Source organism: Choristoneura fumiferana, chromosome 8, assembly GCF_025370935.1.
Source record: "Choristoneura fumiferana chromosome 8, NRCan_CFum_1, whole genome shotgun sequence".
Lineage (NCBI taxonomy): Eukaryota > Metazoa > Arthropoda > Insecta > Lepidoptera > Tortricidae > Choristoneura > Choristoneura fumiferana.
Genome location: NC_133479.1, coordinates 2,448,794 through 2,471,016, shown reverse-complemented (window position 1 = coordinate 2,471,016; position 22,223 = coordinate 2,448,794). Strand labels below are relative to the sequence as shown.

Here is a 22,223-nt window from a genome sequence, read left to right as displayed (position 1 = left end):
ACCGGATGGCTAAGTGGTTAGAGAACCTGACTACGAAGCTTGAGGTCCCGGGTTCGATTATTTGTATGAATAATACGTATGTTTGTTCTCGGATCTTGGATGTTTAATGTGTACCTATATAAGTATTTATCTATTATTTTATAAGTATGTTTATCCGTTGCCTAGTATCCATAGTACAAGCTTTGCTTAGTTTGGGACTAGGTCAATTGGTGTCAAGTGTACCATGATATTTATTATTTATTTATTTTATTATTATCTCTATTGCTAATGACATAAGATTAAAGATGCCAACTATTGGGGCAGTGACGAGCACTAGTACATTGACTGTATTAACTACAAACATTTATGTCTAGGCGGTGAAGTAACTCAAACACAAAATCAATCCCACTAAGTGTGTTAGTTTGTTTGTTTGTTACTAGTTCCCGCGGGATAGCGATAAACGAATTCTTCGCGGGCGGAGTCGCGGGTAACAAGCTAGTATCTCAATGAATAAGCTTAAATATACAACCGACTTTTTTATGTACCTTGAATTGAAGTTTAGGGTTTTCACTGAACACCTATGGGAATGAGAACCTATGGGAGCCATAGAAAAAGGAATAAGTGGGTTAGAAATATCAGATGAAATTACAAATACGAACGCGCATTTCTTGCATAAACGTAGCTATCATATGGTCGCGGGTGAGCAAAGTAATATGTGAGTTACAAATATCAGATGAAATTACAAATACGAACGCGCATTTATTGCATAAACGTAGCTATCATATGGTCGCGGGTGAGCAAAGTAATATGTGAGTTACAAATATCAGATGAAATTACAAATACGAACGCGCATTTCTTGCATAAACGTAGCTATCATATGGTCGCAGATGAGCAAAGTAATAAGTGAGTTAGAAATATCAGGTGAAATTACAAATACGAACGCGTATTTCTTGCATAACGTAGCTATCATATGGTCGCGGGTGAGCAAAGTAATAAGTGAGTTAGAAATATCAGGTGAAATTACAAATACGAACGCGCATTTCTTGCATAAACGTAGCTATCATATGGTCGCGGGTGAGCAAAGTAATATGTGAGTTACAAATATCAGATGAAATTACAAATACGAACGCGCATTTCTTGCATAAACGTAGCTATCATATGGTCGCGGGTGAGCAAAGTAATAAGTGAGTTAGAAATATCAGGTGAAACTACAAATACAAACGTGCATTTCTTGCATAAACGTAGCTATTATATGGTCGCGGGTGAGCAAAGTAATAAGCGAGTTAGAAATATCAGGTGAAATTACAAATACGAACGCGCATTTCTTGCATAAACGTAGCTGTCATATGGTCGCAGGTGAGCAAAGTAATAAGTGAGTTAGAAAAATCAGGTGAAACTACAAATACAAACGTGCATTTCTTGCATAAACGTAGCTATTATATAGTCGCGGGTGAGCAAAGTAATAAGTGAGTTAGAAATATCAGGTGAAATTACAAATACGAACGCGTTAGAACAAGTTAGTTCATTGATATAGACATTACAAAGTACCTAACGCCTTATTCAATAAACACACCGCATCACATCTTCGCTCGTTTCCGGCGGAAACCCAGCCTAAAGTTAAGTTTCATACAAATGTGAACTTAGCTTTGGGAACGAATGTAGCTCGATACAAGATTTTCATGTGGTCGTAAAAATGAGACGTGCAAATTCGTTGCGATTGGTATATTGATGACATGTTTTGCTGACTCGTTGGCATACAGATAGATTGCAGACTTTTTGTCTGTTTAGACTAAGTAATGGAATATGATAAAGATACGCTTTACTGGTTTGATTAAACGTAGTGACAATTTTTGGAGCGTTATGTTTGTATTTCACCAATATTTTTGTTCAAATAATTTCATTAAGTATTAAGATAAAGCAAAAAACAAGTTTCTACTACGGGGGACCTCTTACGTTCTTAACTATTTTTATCATTAGCTATGTTGCTGGCTATAATGTCTAGAGGTGATAAAAATCTACGAAAACTGATTTTGGTTTGAAACACCGAAGACAGATGATTGAGGTACAGTCAAGTGTAAAAATATGAACTCATTCAAAGTTTAAAAAAATATATACCACAGACTCTTATTCTGACGCTATAAGGCCGTAGTAACATATTTTTGAGTGGTTCTAGGTACTTATTTTTGCACTTGACTGTACCTGAACAAGATGGACGATCAAAGCAGCGTTTCTACCAATAGTGTGCGAGAATGTGTGGCATGGAATGTGTTTTTCATGAACCAATAGAAACGTTTCGCTGTAAGAACACACACAAATCAATAAACGCATCTATCATCACCACCACAATACACTGACGCGTTTCGAACTCAACCAGAACTCATCTTCAGAGCAACACAACCGTAAACCATACTATAGTCAAGGGCAAAGATATCGACACGGCCAAAGTTGCAAAAATATGTATACAGGGCCTTAATGTTAAGTGCATAAAGTCGTGTATACATATTTTTGTAACTTTGACCGTATCGATATCTTTGCCCTTGACTGTACCAGATGTTAGACTAAACACACAGATGTTAGATGTTAGGTGATAGATCGGTTTGTGTGATTTGTGTGTGTTCTTACAGTGTGGAGGTGGAGGCACTGCATGAACACGCATATCTTGCATAAGCTTAGCTATCATAAGGTCGCGGGTGAGCAAAGAAACTCTTTTAGTTCATTGATATGGACCTCCGCAAAGTAACGCCTGATTCAATTAATCCTTTCTTACTATTCCTCATCATCAGCTGGAAGACGTCCACTTCTGAACAAAATCCTCCCCATTAGAACGCCACAAGGAACGATAACTCGCCTCTTGCATCCACCGGTGGCCACAGCAGTCACGATGTCTGTTTTGCTCTCACGTCATGTTCTTCAATCGATGTGGCCCGCCCACAGACTATCAGATTGCTGACAAACAACTTTGGCAAGAATAACTGCTTAGTAGTATAATTATGTGAACTAATGTACTTGTATGTAGTTGGTATAGTATCATTACGCTACATCTGGAGAAGAGCCAGGCAGCCGGAATTGACTGTTAACTGTTTTAATTAGCCAGAAGGCAAAGTTGCTTGCTTAATTTGGAGAATTACGTCATTTTGCTGGTACAAAAAAAACATGATAACCCATACTATAACTGCGGTGTCTGAATAGTACACATTTTTGCGTTTCAAACCGCGCGGGAATCGCGCGATTTTGAAACCGCGCGATTCCCGCCAGTCTAAATGCGCTCTAAAGGAGCGACTATGCCGTGCCCGGTTCTAATGTAGAACGGACCCACCTCTTTCCGTGGGAAGAGATCGATTTTTCCTGGGTAGAGAACTACCTAGCACTTTTAATTCAAATAATTGATTGTTTTAGGCGTTAATTTGCGGAGGTCCATATCAATTAACTACAATACTTTTAACTTGCTTCTCCGCTACTCTTACTAAATATTCTTCTGCTGGACAAAGCTGCAAGATAAAGTTAGTCGTTACATAAAAAAGTCTTAACTGGAGTGAAAAAAAACTGAAATTTTGCATGGAGGATACCTTTATGATATAAACAAGAAAACAATTACATATTCTGCGGAATTCCCGTGGGATGAAAAAATCTACAATGCAGGTAAAACCGCAGGCGCTCAAATAATAATAATAGCTTATTTATTTATTCAGACAACAAACTACAACTACTCGTATGATAGTATACATATTGGACAAGTGATAGTGTTATCTATCTATCTATCTATCTATCTATCTATCTATCTATCTATCTATCTATCTATCTATCTATCTATCTATCTATCTATCTATCTATCTATCTATCTATCTATCTATCTATCTATCTATCTATCTATCTATCTATCTATCTATCTATCTATCTATCTATCTATCTATCTATCTATCTATCTATCTATCTATCTATCTATCTATCTATCTATCTATCTATCTATCTATCTATCTATCTATCTATCTATCTATCTATCTATCTATCTATCTATCTATCTATCTATCTATCTATCTATCTATCTATCTATCTATCTATCTATCTATCTATTTATCTATCTATCTATCTATCTATCTATCTATCTATCTATCTATCTATCTATCTATCTATCTATCTATCTATCTATCTATCTATCTATCTATCTATCTATCTATCTATCTATCTATCTAACACCTTTAAACGAGCGATTCTTGTAAGTGTACATATATGGGTTATTATTTTATTTTCACAGCCTACAGCCTCTATATAATTATATAGCTTGGTATTATCTCTAGGAAAACGCTTATTATCGACTTTTAGCCCGCATTAAAGAGCACCAGCAGAGCAGAGATTTTGCACAGCTATCATCTTTTGGAGGCTGTTGTAGTGGTGCCACGTAAAATAAAATAATAAATAACGAAAAAAAGTTTCGATGCCACAAAAAGCAACTTTTAGCCCGCATTAAAGAGCACCAGCAGAGCAGAGATTTTGCGCAGCTATCATCTTTTGGAGGCTGTTGTAGTGGTGTCACGTAAAATAAAATAATGGATAACGAAGAAAATTTCGATGCCACAAAAAGCAACTTTTAGCCCGCATTAAAGAGCACCAGCAGAGCAGAGATTTTGCACAGCTATCATCTTTTGGAGGCTGTTGTAGTGGTGCCACGTAAAATAAAATAATAAATAACGAAGAAAAGTTTCGATGCCACAAAAAGCAGCAACCAAAAAGGTGTTCTAATATACCGATGTTAACCGCAAAATCGTCAAGCTAAAAAAGTTTGCGCCAGTATTTTCCAATAGTACTCAAATCTGGCCGTAATCCTCGACGCTCTAATGGAGAAGGCAATTAGGTCCCCAAATTAATTGTAACTCAGTTTTTAGGGTTCCGGAGCGAAAATGGCAAACACGGAACCCTTATAGTTTCGCCATGTCTGTCTGTCTGTCTGTCCGTCCGCGGCTTTGCTCAGAGACTATCAATGCTAGAAAGCTGTAATTTTGCACGGATATATAAGTAAACTATGCCGACAAAATAGTACAACTAAAAATTCAAAAAAAAAATTTTTTAGGGTCCCATAGACGTAAAGTGGGGGTGATTTTTTTTCCTCATCCAACCCTATAGTGTGGGGTATCGTTGGATAGGTCTTTTAAAACCATTAGGGGGTTGCTAAAACGATTTTTCGATTCAGTAAATGTAAAATTTACACTTTAAAGTTGAATATTTGCGAAATATTCAACATTAAAGTGTAAATTTTCATTAAAATCGAGCGTCCCCCCCTCTAAAATCTAAACCGGTGGGTGGAAAATTTAAAAAAAAATCAGGATGGTAGTAAGTATATCAAACTTTCAAGGAAAACTATAACGGCTAAGTTTACTTGAGAATTATTAGTAGTTTATGAGTAAATAGCAGCCTAAGGTATAAAATATACCTAAACTATGGAAGATTTCGTATAAAATACGTAATCCTTAGAAAAATATTACTTAATTTCGTTATGGCTACGGAACCCTATTTCGGGCGTGTCCGACACGCTCTTGCCCGGTTTTTATTGGGACATTTTTTTAAACTAAGTATCGGAATCGATTGTGCTCTTGATTCTGAGTAGGAAAAGCCATATTTTTTCTAAAAATGAAAAAAATAAACAAAGGGACATCTGTACACGAAAATGCCGAGCCGCTGATTGAAAACTCAATAAACGGCGACCGCGACTCAAGGCCGCACCACAATTTATTTACTCATTAATCACCGTGTTCCATAAATCTTCGTCACGTCCCGCCTCATTTAGGACACCCTGTTTTAATATATTTTATTCCCATTTCATGCTCGCTCATTGGTACAAAGAAACTGAACCTTTGTACTACTGATGTCATATTGACGTTCTATAGGTAAGTATATCTGTCTAACTCAGGGATGGCGAACGATTGGCACGCGACAAAATAATTCGGGCACGCCACTAAATGGGAATTACATTTGAAATTTACCACGAGCTTTGCGGTGAAGGAAAACATCGTGAGGAAACCTGCACAAACCTGCGAAGCGATTCAATGGTGCGTGCGAAGTTCCCAATCCGCACTGGGCCCGCGTGGGAACTATGGCCCAAGCCCTCTTGTTCTGAGCGGAGGCCTGTGCCCAGCAGTGGGACGTATATAGGCTGGGATGATGATGACTAAATGGGTAAAGGAGACTGGCTTATGCCTATTTCTACTTCTTGGTAGGGTAGGTAACATTAATTGATAATATTGTAATTTTTTGTCGTTTTATTTTTAATATATGGTTTTTTTTTTTACTCAAATTGTATCGGTTTCACTGTTTTATTGTGTTTTTTTAATGTATGATGACCAGATGGTCTCAAAGGAAGACCAGCGCCGTTCGCAAGACCGGCAGATTGCTGATTTGGGACCATTTCGTGACATGCATAACTTGTTTTTTTTTCTCTTTTTTATTTCTTTTATCCATTGTTCTCATGTTTGTCACGAATAAATATTTTCTTTCTTTCTTTCTTTTCTAAATCATCGAATGCATGAATTTCATTACCTAATAATTTTATTTTCGTCCATGCAAAAGTCTAGACAAATTGATAAGTAGGTAGGTACGTCGTGCGACTGGATGGCGAACGAGCAAGTGGGCCTCCTGATGGTAAGAGATCACCACCGCCCATAAACATCTGCAACACAAGGGCTATTGCAGATGCGTTGCCAACCTAGAGGCCTAAGATGAAATACCTCAAGTGCCAGTAATTTCACCGGCTGTCTTACTCTCCACGCCGAAACACAACAGTGCAAGCACTGCTGCTTCACGGCACGATTAGCGAGCAAGATGGTGGTAGCAATCCGGGCGGACCTTGCACAAGGTCCTACCACCTGCAAAAGACGTCACCTTTGACTTAGACGCCAACGGCATACAGAATGTATCAGCCAAAGAAAATAACCCGTGAAATACCTACTTGTAAGTTTATTGCTACAACTAATAGGAAACTTCGAGAGCCTTTTCTTCAAAAACAGTCACTTGTTTACCTCCAGTAAAAGCCTCTTTGGTGGGAGCGTGCCAAGCTAAAACCCTTTCTATGTCTTTGGGTTGAGGTACACGGGCTAAATGAATGAATAACAAGCGAAATGTCAAAGGCTTATACGTAGGCGTCCATAGTAGAAGGAGATCAGTAAGTGAAATTTATGTAAGCATCCATATTATATAGTATAAACCGGCCAAGAGCGTGTTAGACACGCCCAAGATAGGGTTCCGTAGCCGTTACGAAAAATCAAGTAATATTTTTCCAAGGATTTTTTATTTTGTACGGAATCTTCCAAGAATGCGAAACGTCGTAAGCTACACGTTATTAATAACTCAAAAGGGTTTTTTTTTAGATACCGCTATTTGGCTTAGGAGGGCATAATAATAACTTCAATTAAAACAAATTTTAAAAACCGGCCAAGAGCATGTCGGGCATGCCCAAGATAGGGTTCCATAACCATTACGAAAAAAATTAAGTACTTAATATTTTTCTAAGGATTTCGTATTGTGTAGGTACGGAATCATCCAAGCTTAGGTATACCTTGGGCTGCTATTTACTCTTAGACTACTAATAATTCTCAAGCAATCTTAGCCGTTATAATTTTTCTTGTAAATGTGATGTACTTACTACCATCTTGAATTTTTTCGAATTTTTCCACCCAACAGTTTAGATTTTAGAGGGGGCGACGCTCGATTTTAATGAAAATTTGCACTTTAAAGTTGAATATTTCGCAAACAGATCACTGAATCGAAAATCTTCGTGATAAACCCCAAATGGTTTTAAAAGGCCTATCCAACAATACTCCACACTATAGGGTTAGTCGAGAAAAAAAAATTCACCCCCACTTAACGTATGACAGGTACCCTAAAAAACATGATTTTAGTTTTTTTTTATTTTAGCACTGTCGGCGTGACTGATTTGTATATTCTTGCCAAATTATAGCTTTACTACTAACGGTCTCTGAGCTTAGTCGCGGACGGACAGACAGACAGACGTGGCGAAACTATAAGGGCTCCTAGTTGACTCCGGAACCCTAAAATGTTACACGCGTAATTTTTCAAAGCTATCAGCGCAAAAACCTCAGTGTTTTATTGAAACGCATTTTATCAAACAATTTGGGCTTCGTCTCTTTGTGGTGAACGTTTAAATTTTCACGTTCACTAAATAAACATAATGGAATGCACTCGGTTCATATTAGAGCACGCTGTATTTCACACGAGTCATGTTACGGGCTGTTTAACTTTAATTATCTGACTAAATTTGCGATAATTCAAAATAGGTTGTGCGATTCGTATAAAGTACTTACCTAAACTTTGCTCGAAGTGTTTGTTTTTGTTATTTTTTGGAGAACATATACGTATTTTTGAATAAGCTTTAAAATTTAAACCTACATTTGCCCTCTTGGCCTCCAGTTTACTATCCTTTTGCTACAGCTTATTAGGCCCAACGTCCTAAATTTAGGACATACGTCAATTGACATTGAGTTTCAAATTGTTATCTTATTTCGCGTAAAAACACGCGTTTTACTAAGGACGTCTTGTAGGCTTTTTTAAATCTCGATTTAAGGCTTAAACTGACAGTTCGTGTATGGAACTGACAGGACTTAAGACCACTTAAACCTAGATTAAAAATACTGCAAGTGGACGTAAAGGCCGAACCAAGCTAAATCGATTAGTAGCCCCCGAAAAACCGCCATTTGGTAAATTTCGACAAAAATTTATAGCCGTTTCCGAGATCCCCGATATAAAATCTTCTAGTTATATCGTTTTTTCCATATTCTATCTACATAAATAAATAAATAAAAAATGAATACAACAAATATTATTAACATCGCATCACTTCAGCACGGCGACAACTATTCGGCTACCTAATTCTTTTTTATTGTGTTTTTAATCTTCAGCAGAAGATTTTTAATTAGAATATTTGAAAAATTGTACGCAATGTAGAACAATGTAGAAAAAATGTTTTAAAAATCTCCCCCCAGAGTGGCAAGCGACCTGGTCCGGCACTCCGTTGATTGGCAAGCGACCGGCTCATAAAAAGTGAGCGAGTGAGCGAGACAAGATGCTTGCAGATTTAGGGGCTGTTTCACCACCCATTGATTAATTTTATTTGACTGATAAATGTGATGCCGTCTCCGTCTATTCGAACAAAACAAACAGAGACGGCATCACATTTATCCGTCAAATAAAATTAATCAATGAATGGTGAAACGGAAGGTTAGTCTCATTAATAACCCGTGTGAAGCCCGGGTGGGCAGCTAGTAAAATTTAAAATTCAAATGGATTACCTCCATTTTGTGAAGGAAACTTTGTTCTATAACGAAGGGGGGAGGTCGCCGGAATAGTTGGATGTGACGTTATTACTTTGGCTTTGCCTTTTTGTGGATTATTCTGCAAAAATGTTATGTAAGGTAAACGTACGAGTGCTCGACACGTTAATGCCCAATGGACGTCACTCTGCTGTCATCTCTATGAGGGTTTTTACAGAGGCGAAATATCACTAGATGGCGTTAATATCGTGAGGTCCATTTGACGTTTGACGTTTGCTTGCGATTGTTATTTATTTAATTCCTCTTAATGGCGGCCATAAGGCTTGGGCCAATGTCAGTTAAATTAAAGATAAATATATTCTTCTTATGCAGTTGTACGGTGATTGTAGTTTTTGCAACTTGATAGCAAAATTCCTTAACACGTGAACTTGATTAAAAAATTCAGACACGAGAGCTAGAATTTTTGATCACGTTCACAAGGTGGTCGCCGCATGGTATCAAAATTATACTTCAACTAGCCAAAAAGAAGCAGAAATACCAAATTAGATATCGTCTACATCCGCCATGTTCGAATTACAAAGAGGAATTAATAATTAGTTTTTTAACCAATCAGGAGCAAACGTCAAACGTCAAACAGACCTCTCGATATTAACGCCATCTAGCGATATTTCGCCTCTGTAAAAACCCTCATTGCTAATGAAGTCATGACATCAGATTAAAAAGGCCAAAGAACTATTCGGACAGCGAGGAGCACTCGCACGTTTACCTTAAATTTAATGATATCTCTATGGTACCGCCTCTTTGGAGATAATAATATGTATTGCGTCATGGGTTTGCACCGTATTTTATCGGAAAAGTTTGTATTGATGATATGAAACTACTCTAGACTACCTATGTGAATACAAATGGTCATTTTTTTTTTTTAGCAAAAACTTATTATCTGGCGGCCGTTTCTCTTTTGCGGGGACACACAAAATCGTGTATTTTCATTTTCTTATTTTTTTATGTTTTAAAGGTGGGCCATGTTACAACAGGAGCAAAAAATTAAACCAACACAGCTTCCACTATTCAACTTGAGCTGGATTGTGATTTTTATTATAGTTTAAAGTTTAATTGGACAATAAATGTATTGCGAAATCCGTCATGTTGTTACGTGACAGGCGATGTCATTTAGGCTATTGGATGCTGTACATTGAAAATATCATTTAATTTGTTTGGAATAAACATAATGATAAATTACTTAATTTTTGAAAGTTGCAGAACTAAAGTAGTTCCATTTGAGTAGCAGAACCTGGGTTTACATTTTTTGCTCCTGCTACAGGGCCCACCCGATATTTGTGTTTGCTGTTTATTGTTTTTTTTTTGTAATTGTGTGTCTTAGTGAATGTGAATAAATGTCTTCTTTCGTTCTTTCTTAACAGTTCTAAACGTTTATCTTACACTTTTGTTTTGCAATGCTCGACATACACCAGTAGATTTATCACACGTTATGAGGGTCCTATCTGGAAGCCATGACAAATAGCAGTTGGCGCTTGACGTGGGCCGACAGCCGACACCACATGACGGATTTTTCCATTTATTTGAGATTGCGAAGAATGCGGGTTGTTGAACTGCTGAGGAAGGGAGCGCCAAAGTGCGCATACTCTTCGCTACACCGTAATTTTTGTCCGTATCATCGCTTGTCATAATTTTTTCCCCACTGAAACCTTACAGTTTTCTGAAATTTTTAAATGGTCATCCTATGGAAAACTAAGTATAAGTTAGGTTAGGTTTATTTTATAAAAATTCTGAACAATTATTGGATTCAGAGAAAAAAGAGTTATGAAAAACGATCGTTCTGACAAACATTACATTCGGACTTCGAATTAATATGCGAGCCGATATGGACCCGCTGAGGAAATGTCATCATCATCAGCCGGAAGACGTTCTGCTCAAAGGCCACAATGAACGACAACTCGCCACTTGCATCCACCGGCTCGCAACTCTTGGGGGATTGCCTTTTCGCAACGTAACGTTTGGCAACCTGTTTCATTTCGCAACTTTTCATTTCGCAAACTCTAAAACTGTAAATATTTCAGTATTTATTTCAGGACCATCGTGTAGAACCCTTTAGGTTAGGTTAAGTTAGTTTTATAAAAATCTTGAAATATTTACAGTTTCAGAAATATTAAACAGTTGGGAAATGAAAAGTTGCGAAATGAAACAGGTTGTCAAACGTTATTCGCCGAAACATTAGTAAACCCAACTCTTGTGATGTTGGAGGCCTGAAGGAGTATTTTCAAAACATTTAGGAGAAGGTGTGCCACATCTTTTTTCTAGCTTTGAAGTCAGAGTCGGTCAAAGCGTGAAAGAATTGAGCTAAAACGGTTTTATTTGATTTGCTGTTTTCGGAATTTCGAAGTAGATAGGACCATAATCGTCGTCTGTATAAAGTGCCGCTCTTAATGCCACCTGTTATCAAAGTTAGCACAATAACAGCATTATTATCGATGCTCGAATCGCTACTTTCTTAACAATGTCTCAAGTTAGATTGCTTTTCATACAACAAAAGTTGAAAATCCTTTTACGGAGACATTTTCATTCCGCCAGTATATCATATAAACAATGTCAATTTATTTGGAGAACGTTTGTACAAAGTTTTCGAGAGGTCCAATACAGTTCAATCAAATGATAATTTATTGAATCGGGCGTTACTTTAGGTCTATATCGATGAACTAAAAACAATTACTTTGCTCACCCGCGACCTTATAATAAGGTCACACACAAATCACACAAACCCAACTAACGCCACCATTACACTACACTGACGCGTTTCGAACTCAGCCAGAGTTCATCCTCAGAGCCTCTAACATCTGGTAGCATGGTGAATGGTTATGTTACTCTGAGGTTGAACTCTGGTTGAGTTCGACTGAAAGTAACCATAATAAACGTCGCGCACTAGTCTGCAAGACCAATGAGGGTTTTCACAGAGGAGAAATATCGCTATATCCAATCACGAGCAAACGTCAAATGAATCTCACGATACTAACGCCGTCTCACGATACTAGGCGCTAGTGTAGCGTGAGGTCTCCGAAATGTCAAATCTCATAGTTTTTGGGTGAGCTACGCGGGTTTATTTATAATTAGAATAATTTTGTGAATATTTTGCAATATCTGAAATTAATTATGGCAAATATGCGTTCCGGGGCAATGAATGTCTGTGTTTTGAGACAGTTTTATCTTTCGGAAACCTTTGTCCTCCCTTTTTTCCGAACAAAACGGGGACTATGCAACACTGTGGCATGCTCGATATTTTTATGGTACGGTTTTAAGGTGTATTAAATATGATTTTGATCTAAACTTTGTTTTCACGTCCGTAATAACAGACACTGAAAGCCATACTTAAAAACCTCACGCAACAGTGCGCCATCTAGTGGTTGGTTTAGTGCACGAGGTGCCTTTGATTGTTGATACGGCCCTGATTAGCGTAAGATTTACTTCGAGCATCCGAACAAGACAGACACTGAGTCAAATTAATACAATATTATATTGAAACTCAATATTTGTCAATGACACATATTGCTGGTATTACACGATATTGTAGTTCAGAATACGAACCGCAATACGAGTATTACAATAGAAGCGCTGAATTTAATATATTATTATGTAGGTAAATTATACCTGTTACGTTATTACGGGTAGTGCTTACGAAAGCCGATATTTTGCTGAGTATTTCGACGAAACGGGGCGTAATTGCAAAACAGAACTTTTCAGGAGAAGCTTTAAGGTACTAAGAAACAACAAAGTAGATATATTGGTAAGTTCTCATCCAACTCAGTAATATTATAAATGAGAAAGTTTGAGTGAGCATAGCAGTTACTTCGCGCTAAAACGGCTGGCCGGTTTGGATGAAGTTTGGTATGTAGATAGCTGGACACCTGTAATAACACATAGGCTAGACTTTTTATCCCGATGATATCCCGGGATAGGGATAAAATCTCGAAATAACAACATCTGGGCTTTGAGTTAAGAAATTTGGCTTTGGTTGTTTTTAATGCAACGTCAATGAAAACAACGATGTAATTTTCGGGAATTCCCACGGGATTTTTTTTTATTACTCCTACATCCTACACGCTAGAATGTCTGCACGGATTTAGATGAAATTTGGAATATAGATAGCTGAACCTCTGACACCGAGGATTTTGTACCATCAGCCAAATATGTGGTCTACCACCCTAAAGTTGATATTCGTTTGCATGTCATAAAATAATAATGCCAATAGACGTGTCTGTCAACTTGAAAGATCGACTTTAGAGACAAATTCATTTGATAGGAGCTTTTTTAAAAATTGATAGACCACTTATTTGGCTGATGGTACACATTTGTAGGTATCTATGAATAGCCAGTGTTAGCGGAGCCCCTCTCCTAAAACAAATGTACGCACCATGGACTAGTCAGAATTCTTAGGGCACTTGTCAAGTATACATTTAAGATGTGTTGATTATGCAGGGTGGCCCATTTAGATCGGTCAGTATGGGAACGTCTGAAACTATAAGACATACGAAGATCTGTTCTTAGGAACCATGTCATCGATTTAATTAACAAGAAAAACTGCATTCATACCTATATTAAAAAAAAACTTTTACTCAGTTCGGGAATCAAACCTGGTCGTTTTGCAAAATATTATTTCTATTTGGATATCGGTAGTGTAGATCATAAGCAATAAATTTTACTATGATACACGGTATCTAGAACGAATAAAATGAATTGTATTTCATATTCTTTAATAATGTAAGTTTTATTTTTAAAACGTCCAGATCGATTCCCGAGCTGAATACAAGTTTTTTTTTAAATGTATGAATGCAGTTACTAAAATCGATGACAGTTTAAACAGATCTTCGTATGTCTTATAGTTTCAGACTCCTATACTGACCGATCTAAATCAGCCACCGTGTATAATGGTCCTCAAATACTAAGTATTGATATGTACTTGTTCCGGCACACTGCCCTAAAACTTATCTTTGGAGAGCGTCCAACCGCAGTACGGAGCTTTTGCGACGCGTCCCCGTAAAACAAAGCTTTCGGTATAGAGTACGTGCTTTGTTTTATGTTAGTCGACGGCCTATATAGAATTGACTGGCGGCCATTAAGTGGAGCCTGTATTAGAGCAAAAAAAAACTTTGTACCTTTTTTTTGGTAGCAGATATTTGTATGAATAATGAATGCTTGTTCTCGACTTTTGTACGTTTAATGCTAATTATGTATTTTTAAGTATTACGGCAGAGAATACATGTTCAATAACTTCTGATAATCTAATTATTACAGTTTAAGTAGATATATTTATGTTTAACCCTTTTGGAATTAGGTTAATTGGTGTCAATTGGATCAATGATATTATTTATTTATGATTCCATACATCCAAATATGAAATGGTACAGTCACCAGCACCAATATCTGACACAACAAGCGTGCATAAATATCTGATACGACTATTTCTAGGGCCGGAAGGACGTGTCAGACATTTTAGCACGCTCCGCTGTGGCAGATATTAATGCTGGTGACTGTACCCTAGGTTGCGTAGCGACTACGGACTTTTTAGGGCTGGTGCATATACATATACAACTTTTGCATTGAATTAACTGGTTTAGTCGATGTAAAACATGTATGTATGCGCTAGTCCTTACATATTTTAGATGTGATTGAACCTCACGCATAATGACGCAGACTTGATGAATTGACATGAAAGAAAGAAAGAAAGAAAGAAAGAAAGAAGACATTTATTCACTTACACAGAAGACACACATATACAGCAAAATTAACACAAATAAATTAAAAAATACAGAAAAACACATGAAAACATAATAATATGTTGTGTGTGTGCATGGATAAAGTTTGGCATAAAATAGTTTTTATGCCGGAAAATTGAATAGTTCCGCGGGATGGCAGACGAAGTCGCGGGCGGAAGCTAGCGAATAAATAAATCAACGAATATCAAGGGACAATTATTGACACCAATTGACCCAGTCCCATACTACTTATTTAAAAAAGGTTTGTAAACAACTTTATTTCAATTTCAAAATAATATAAGTACCTAACCAACAGTTTTAGGGTAGTAAAGTCAAATATAAATTATAACCAACCTGAAACTGGAAGCTCCAGAGAGCTGTAATCGATGAGGGAACTTCGCCAACTTGGCCGAATGAACTCTTCAGGTGCATGATAAATTACTGATGTCTTAATTGAAGCTTTGCCAGGGTTCGAACTCTGGGGCTGACAACTTAAACGGTATTACGTAAGGTGAAGTAAAGTTGTTCGACTTATTTCGTAAGGAATTTCTTCTTAGCCCTTTAAATTGACAACGCTTAATGACTCTCTCTCTCTCTCTCTCTCGCTTTCTCTCTTGTATATTAAATGTCTGAAACTGGAATAGTTTTGACGCAGCACGATACATCGGACACAGTTAGTGTTAAAACATGTGCGAATAGGTTAGTATATTTAGTCTAAAAAAGCAGCTGGTCTAAGTAGTAACTGGTCTAAAAAGTAGCTGCTCTAAGTAGCAAGTGTTCGAAGAAGCAACTGGTCTAAGAAGCAAGTTGTCTTAAAAGGTCCTAACCTGTTTTTGTCGAAAACTTTAAAAAATATAGGTAAGTTAAGTTAGGTTAGAGTTGCGCCAAGGCGCAAAGTGCCTTAGCCACGCGGAATAGGAGCTCCGTCAATTTAGAGTCAAAGAAATTTAGACCCTTTTGCTACTTAGACCAGTTGCTTTTTTTTCTTTTTTTTATTCGACTGGGTGGCAAACGAGCAAGTGGGTCTCCTGATGGTAAGAGATCACCACCGCCCATAAACATCTGCAACACCAGGGGTATTGCAGATGCATTGTCAACCTAGAGGCATATGATGGGATACCTTAAGTGCCAGTAATTTCACCGGCTGTCTTACTCTCCACGCCGAAACACAACAGTGCAAGCACTGCTGCTTCACGGCAGGATTAGCGAGCAAGATGGTGGTAGCAATCCGGGCGGACCTTGCACAAGGTCATACCACCTGCAAAACCACCTTACCAGCACCACACCAAACGTTACCGCTCCGGAGCCACTTATAGCAATTTTAGGTTTTAAGTTTGACAAAAACGGTACAATAGTGACAGGTTGCTGGCCTGTCGCCTACGGTATACCTTAACCTATATCCTCAGTCACCCGTGTGGTGTCGGGTTAGAATTACACCTCTCCATTTCTTCCGTGGATGTCGTAAGAGGCTTAAATTATGGTGCCCCTAATGGAGTTTTACCTTCTGTTCTCAACTGTTTATGACCTCTCCTCAGCGGTTAATGGCGTCGACTTGAAATCTGGCACGGAAATGTAGTTTAGATTGCAATGCAACAACAAAAAGTACAGTCGGCAAAATAGCTTGTATTGAAAATGACATTTTTAACAAGTATTTATTTCGGCTGTGCTGCGTTTGCCGCACGCCATATTTTAATTGTGTCGCTGCCCCAATTCGGTGCGTGCCGTGACTCGGAAATGACAAATTCCGTGATCGTAACCATTACCCGCCATTTTTAACATTTGAAAATACTTCAATCAACACAACAAGTCTTATATAAAAAAAATTAAAGTCGAATTTCCGACTGTAAGTGAACGGCGTACGGCTCAATATAGAATGTATAGTAAAGTCGAGTTATGGCTTTATAAGTGAGCTGTCCGTTTTATTTTATATCGCTCTTGTGACATGCAGATGGGGGAAGTTTTGTCAGGAATTTTATTTTGTTCTAAGCTTTTGTTATTTACGGGGTGATTTTTATTTAGTTGTTTGGCAAAACAAAAAAGAAATACTTAACTTACAGCTCTTTGACTATTTTATACAACTTGGTAGAATTATATACAGGATAGAAACGATAAGTGATCTCACTCGATTATTTCTAAACTATACAAGATATTGAAAAACTGGTTACTGATCCTGAAAGTGATTTACAAGTTCTATCAAACGGTATCAATAATAGGTTATAAAATAAACTGGATCTATCCGAAAATTCAATGTTTCCAGCTTCCATACATTTTGTACAGCCGCATGGCACTCATCTCTTCATGCAATACCACAGCAAGTAAAGCCTAAAGACAATGTTTTGCATTTTTTTTAACACTTCTATTATTCTAATCTAGTATCTCTGTGGCTGTACTAAATGTATGGAAGCTGGAAATATTGAATTTTCGGATAGATGTAGTTTATTCTGTAACCTATTATTGATATCGTTTGATAGAGCTCGTAAAGCACTTTCAGGATCAGTAACCAGTTTTTCGATATCTTGTATAGTTTAGAAATAATCGAGTGAGATCACTTATCGTTTCCACCCTATATAGTTAGAAAATTATTTCAAGTCTTACATTAAAAAGATAAAACGGTGAAAGTTCCTTGGTAGTTACTGAAATTGTGTCATTTAATAATATATTTAGGCTGAAACAATTGAAGAGTCTAGAAGTGTCCCAATAACAAACAGTAGCAATATAAGAGGTTCAAAAATTCGTATTGTGAAGTTGAGACCGTAGAAATTCTGTAACAGTTTCCAGTTCTGTTCCAATCTAAATTGACAGGCAAATTGGTCACTGCACACGTCCCGGCGCGGTCGCGTGGTCGCTTGGTCCTTAAACACTTTGCGGGGCGGTCAGTACCACTCAAACATGACAGTTACTGCGGTTTAGACTCTGGCCAGCAAAAGCTGTCATGGAGAAACCGCGGCAAATTAAAAAAAATAGGCTGACAACACTTGCTGTACACTGATTAAACGATGTTGATACTTAGATATTTAAATTTTCCAGATATTAAATTATACTCAGGACTCTTCAAAGCTGCATCAAAATTCATGTATAATGTGTGAAAGTTGATGATGCACTTTAGGCGTCCCTTGGTAAATTTTGTGACCTTTGTCAGTGCCCATTTACGTACAGTCCAGACGAAAATATCTGCTAACATTTTAATTCTAACATAATCTTATAACATTTTGCATTTTTAAGGATGGTAAGAGGTTGACTTAAACAAAAAATATTTGTTTTATTTCCTATAAATAGCAGAAGTATCAAAATTATCTAAGCCGGGCTAGAATGACAATATGACAATTTTGACAGTCTCAAAAATTATAAGTACCAGATTAAAGTTTCGTAAAAATGCGTGCACAGCTTTCGCTGGCCAGTCTAGTATCCTCGTGTACTGCAGGAAAAGAACTTAGACTATCTGAGAAGTTATACAGGCGTACGCGAGCAATTTCTTGTTCTTTACTTTATAATATCCTAAATCTCGGCAATATGTCTATCAACTTCGACAAAATCTGCTATGTGAGAGCTTCCGAGGGCAATCAATCTACTAATAAGATCGGTAATTTCGATAGCTTTGTTAGCATAGTGATTCAACAGTAGTTCAATTCTAGGTCAAAAACGACTTAGTTTTATATTTTATTTTAAATATTTATTTTGTCTTCAGACAAACAGGATTCCGGATAAAATAAACTTCGAGCAGAGCTCGGTCGCCCAGGTACCACGTATAAAAGTTTGGATCGAATTTTCGCTCAGCCTAAGTGACCGGGAAGTATAATCGATACTCGAATTAGCTGTGCGTGTTGTCCTTATCCGATCGGGTGTAATCGAGTGTTGCCAAGCTACCCATGTTTTAGCTAAATTTATCCATTTTCAGGTTCATTTGGCCACAAATTTAAATTTATTAAAATTTTTGTTATAAGCCATGGTGGGCAGTGGTTTGATCTTTTATTGAAAATGGTTTTATTATTGTTACTATTGCCTCTAAAGTAGAGGATCGTGGGTTTAAGCCCGGGCTCGCACCTCTGGGTTTTTAGAAATTTATGTGCAAAAAATTATATTTCAAATCCATCACGTGCTTAACGGTGAAGGAAAACATCTTGAGGAAATCTGCACACACCTGTAAAGTTTCCAATCCGCATCAAGCCCTCGTGGGAACGGCAGCCCTAGTCCTGTATCTTGCAGTGGAACGCAAATAGGTCGAGACAATAATAAATTTTGATACTTTAATTATTTTGAGTCTTTAAGACTCAATTTTAGACATAAATATCTACCACATTTAGCTGATCTGACACTATCAAATGAGGTGCAAACTGAGAGCTATTGGTGTGAAGCTGGAATAAAATACTTTCCACATTGTGTGAACTCACTGATCTTTCTCTAATTTCAAACTGCCTCTTACCTTCTAAATTCTACAAATAACCTTGGCCTTGAATAGTCTAAAATTGAACTTGTTAAAAAAACAGAAGACAGAAAACGGTTTTTTTTTGGGTTGGGCCAAAGACACCAGGTTTGCTTTTAATTAAAATACCACAAACGGGACTTATCACGCTAAACACACGAGTACCTAATATTTACCTCGACCTTTCGACCACATTACAGTGGCCGTGGTCATGAGTAGATTCCTTGCTTTTATTTAGTTTTTAACTTTATACGAGATGCTTTATGATGGCATGCAATCGGCAAAATTCACTTGGATGACTGGGAAGAGAGCACGCCGACATTGCCAGTCTCTCACCGGCTAAAAATCCCCGACATGTCCCCAACTCCCTGAAGCGGACGTGGACCGTTTTTTGTTTTGTGTATGGCAACACAGATTTAATCGCACCACTGTTTGTCACTCTCTACTTACGCCGCACGCACGGCCACGTAGCAACGCGATAACGACTTTACACTAGTTTACACAGGTCATTTCACCACGAGTGGCATAGCCTTGGTACTGATGGTACAATTTCACCCAAATATACTAATCTGTTGACCAGGCTTAGAATAGGTTGACCAATAAATAAACTGGCCATTTTTGCATCTGATATGTTGATGATTTCATCAACATATCAGATGAAAGACGTCCACTGTAGTGCGTAAGGCTCCTTTATAGACCTTAATTTGCTTCGGTTGGAAGTGGCCTTCATCTAAGTATAGTTAATCCGCGTGTTTAACAGGTCACCAGGTCCATCTCGTTGGTGGGACACCTACCCTGCGTTTCAACTTAGCTCTTCATCTCTTTTCTAAAGTAAGCATACAGGGCATTGTCATGGTATTTTATTGCTCATTGTAAGTGACGCTTTACCATTCAGACACCTGCTTTCCAGAGTACACCAAAATTAGGTGCAGGAAGAGTACTTTATATCGAAAATACAAACTGAAATATGGATGTACAGAAAAACCAGAAAAATGAAACCAGCGCTGGGAATCGAACCCAGGTCCTCGGCATTCCGTGCCACGTGCTATACCACCACACCACCACTGGACTATGATAGAGACACGAATTTCGCCTATGCACCACATATCTCAGCTTGTTTGTTTTCTTATTAAGTCACTTAAGCAGCGACACTAGCGACATCTATGCTGTAGCCCTCATCGAGAATCTTTCAGCACCCCATCGGAACCAATCGCTCACCCGGACAAGAGATGTCGCTACTAAGCAATCAATTTAAGATTGATTGAAAAAGACTCCAAAAATCAATCTTAAAGAGTACTTTATGTAAATCGCGTTCTTCTATGCTGATTTATTTCACATATTCGATTAGGTACAATGGAATAAAGCTCACTAGTGTATCTAACCTCCGACGCAAAAAGAGGGGTGCTATGTTTGATGCCAATATCTCTTAGTCAGTCTGTGGCATCATAGCTCTAAAACGGATGGATCGATTTCAATGCGTTTTTCTTAAAATGAAAACGGATTTGTTTGCGGTAGTTATTAGCTATGTTCCATCCAAATCGGTTAAGCTCTGTTTGAGTTAGGTATTGAATTTTGAACTTAAGTTGTGGCAATTACTTACTAGTTAAAACAAAGACTGTCTTTGCAACTTGAGCTCAATTTTTCTCTCAAAATTGAGTCTTTCCATCATCTTTGCTCATTTTAGATTCATCTTGCAGTTGAGATGAGTTTTGTCCCCCGAGAGTTTAAGTCAGTAGTCGAGTTTGCATTTACACCAGCGAAGACGTCTTGTGATAAATTTCATAGTTTGAGGATAGTAAAAGTTTTATAGCATATTTGTAACTGTGTAAAGTAGCAGCAACATAATAACATTTGATTACGTTAAAATGGTTCAAACAGTGATAGTTGGAGAGTGTCAAAGTACAAAATATTAAACATTACATGTGTCGGTCTTTTTGTACTCAATTATTTTAGCTTTTTTTTACTTGGAAAAATCAAATATAGTGCCTGGTTTTTTGGTATTTTTTTCGCATAATCCCATATCGTATAGTATAGTTTAGCATAATTACCATATCGCCGAAAATCATATCACATAACCTCGTTCGTGCAAAAGTCATAATATCACGTAATCAATCTTATTTGGCATAATAATGCTATGGCATAATCTATGTACATTTTTTGCCCAGAAATGACAAACACCTTAAAATGTTTTTTTTTTGGTACGCGTAAAATTCCAACAGTATTAAAAACAGTTACCAGCGAAAGCGAGTACAAATTAAAATTAAAACAAAAAGACCTAACAATTACCAACATAACGAACTAACAGTGTTGCCAGAACGCAGAGTTGTTCAAAGAGGCCGTAACAAAGATAGCTGTTTAAATTGCGAGTATTGCCATAGCCCGTTTGGCGGGTTGCCAGCGTTGAATAAATGAACATAGACGAAAAACATTTGTTGCGAGCTATTGTTGGAATGTTTTTTCCGGTCGCTCCGGCTGTTTTTAAAGGGGTTTTTACCTGCAGAATCAATAGAGGAGGGTATGATAAAGGTATAGTTATATAGGTCACGGCTTTTAGGTACAGTTTTCTTAACAATAGGCTTCATGTATTATGACCAGCTGTGGAAATTTTCAAAGTAAATGTCACAATGACAGCAGTGACTATTACTACGACATTTAATGCCAAATTCCCCACAATCAAACTGTAAACAGGTCCAACAGGTCCAATCTAACCACTATAATGTCTGAGTATCTAACAAGTTTGAGCATACAACAAAAGAAGCCGTGGAAAAAAATGTGGTGTCTCCA

The 22,223-nt window shown here is 37.5% G+C and overlaps 1 protein-coding gene across 1 annotated transcript in view; it reads left to right on the top strand.

The window, feature by feature from the left end:
* Positions 1–22,223, top strand: part of LOC141430111 (uncharacterized) — a 276,496-nt gene that overhangs the window by 70,634 nt on the left and 183,639 nt on the right.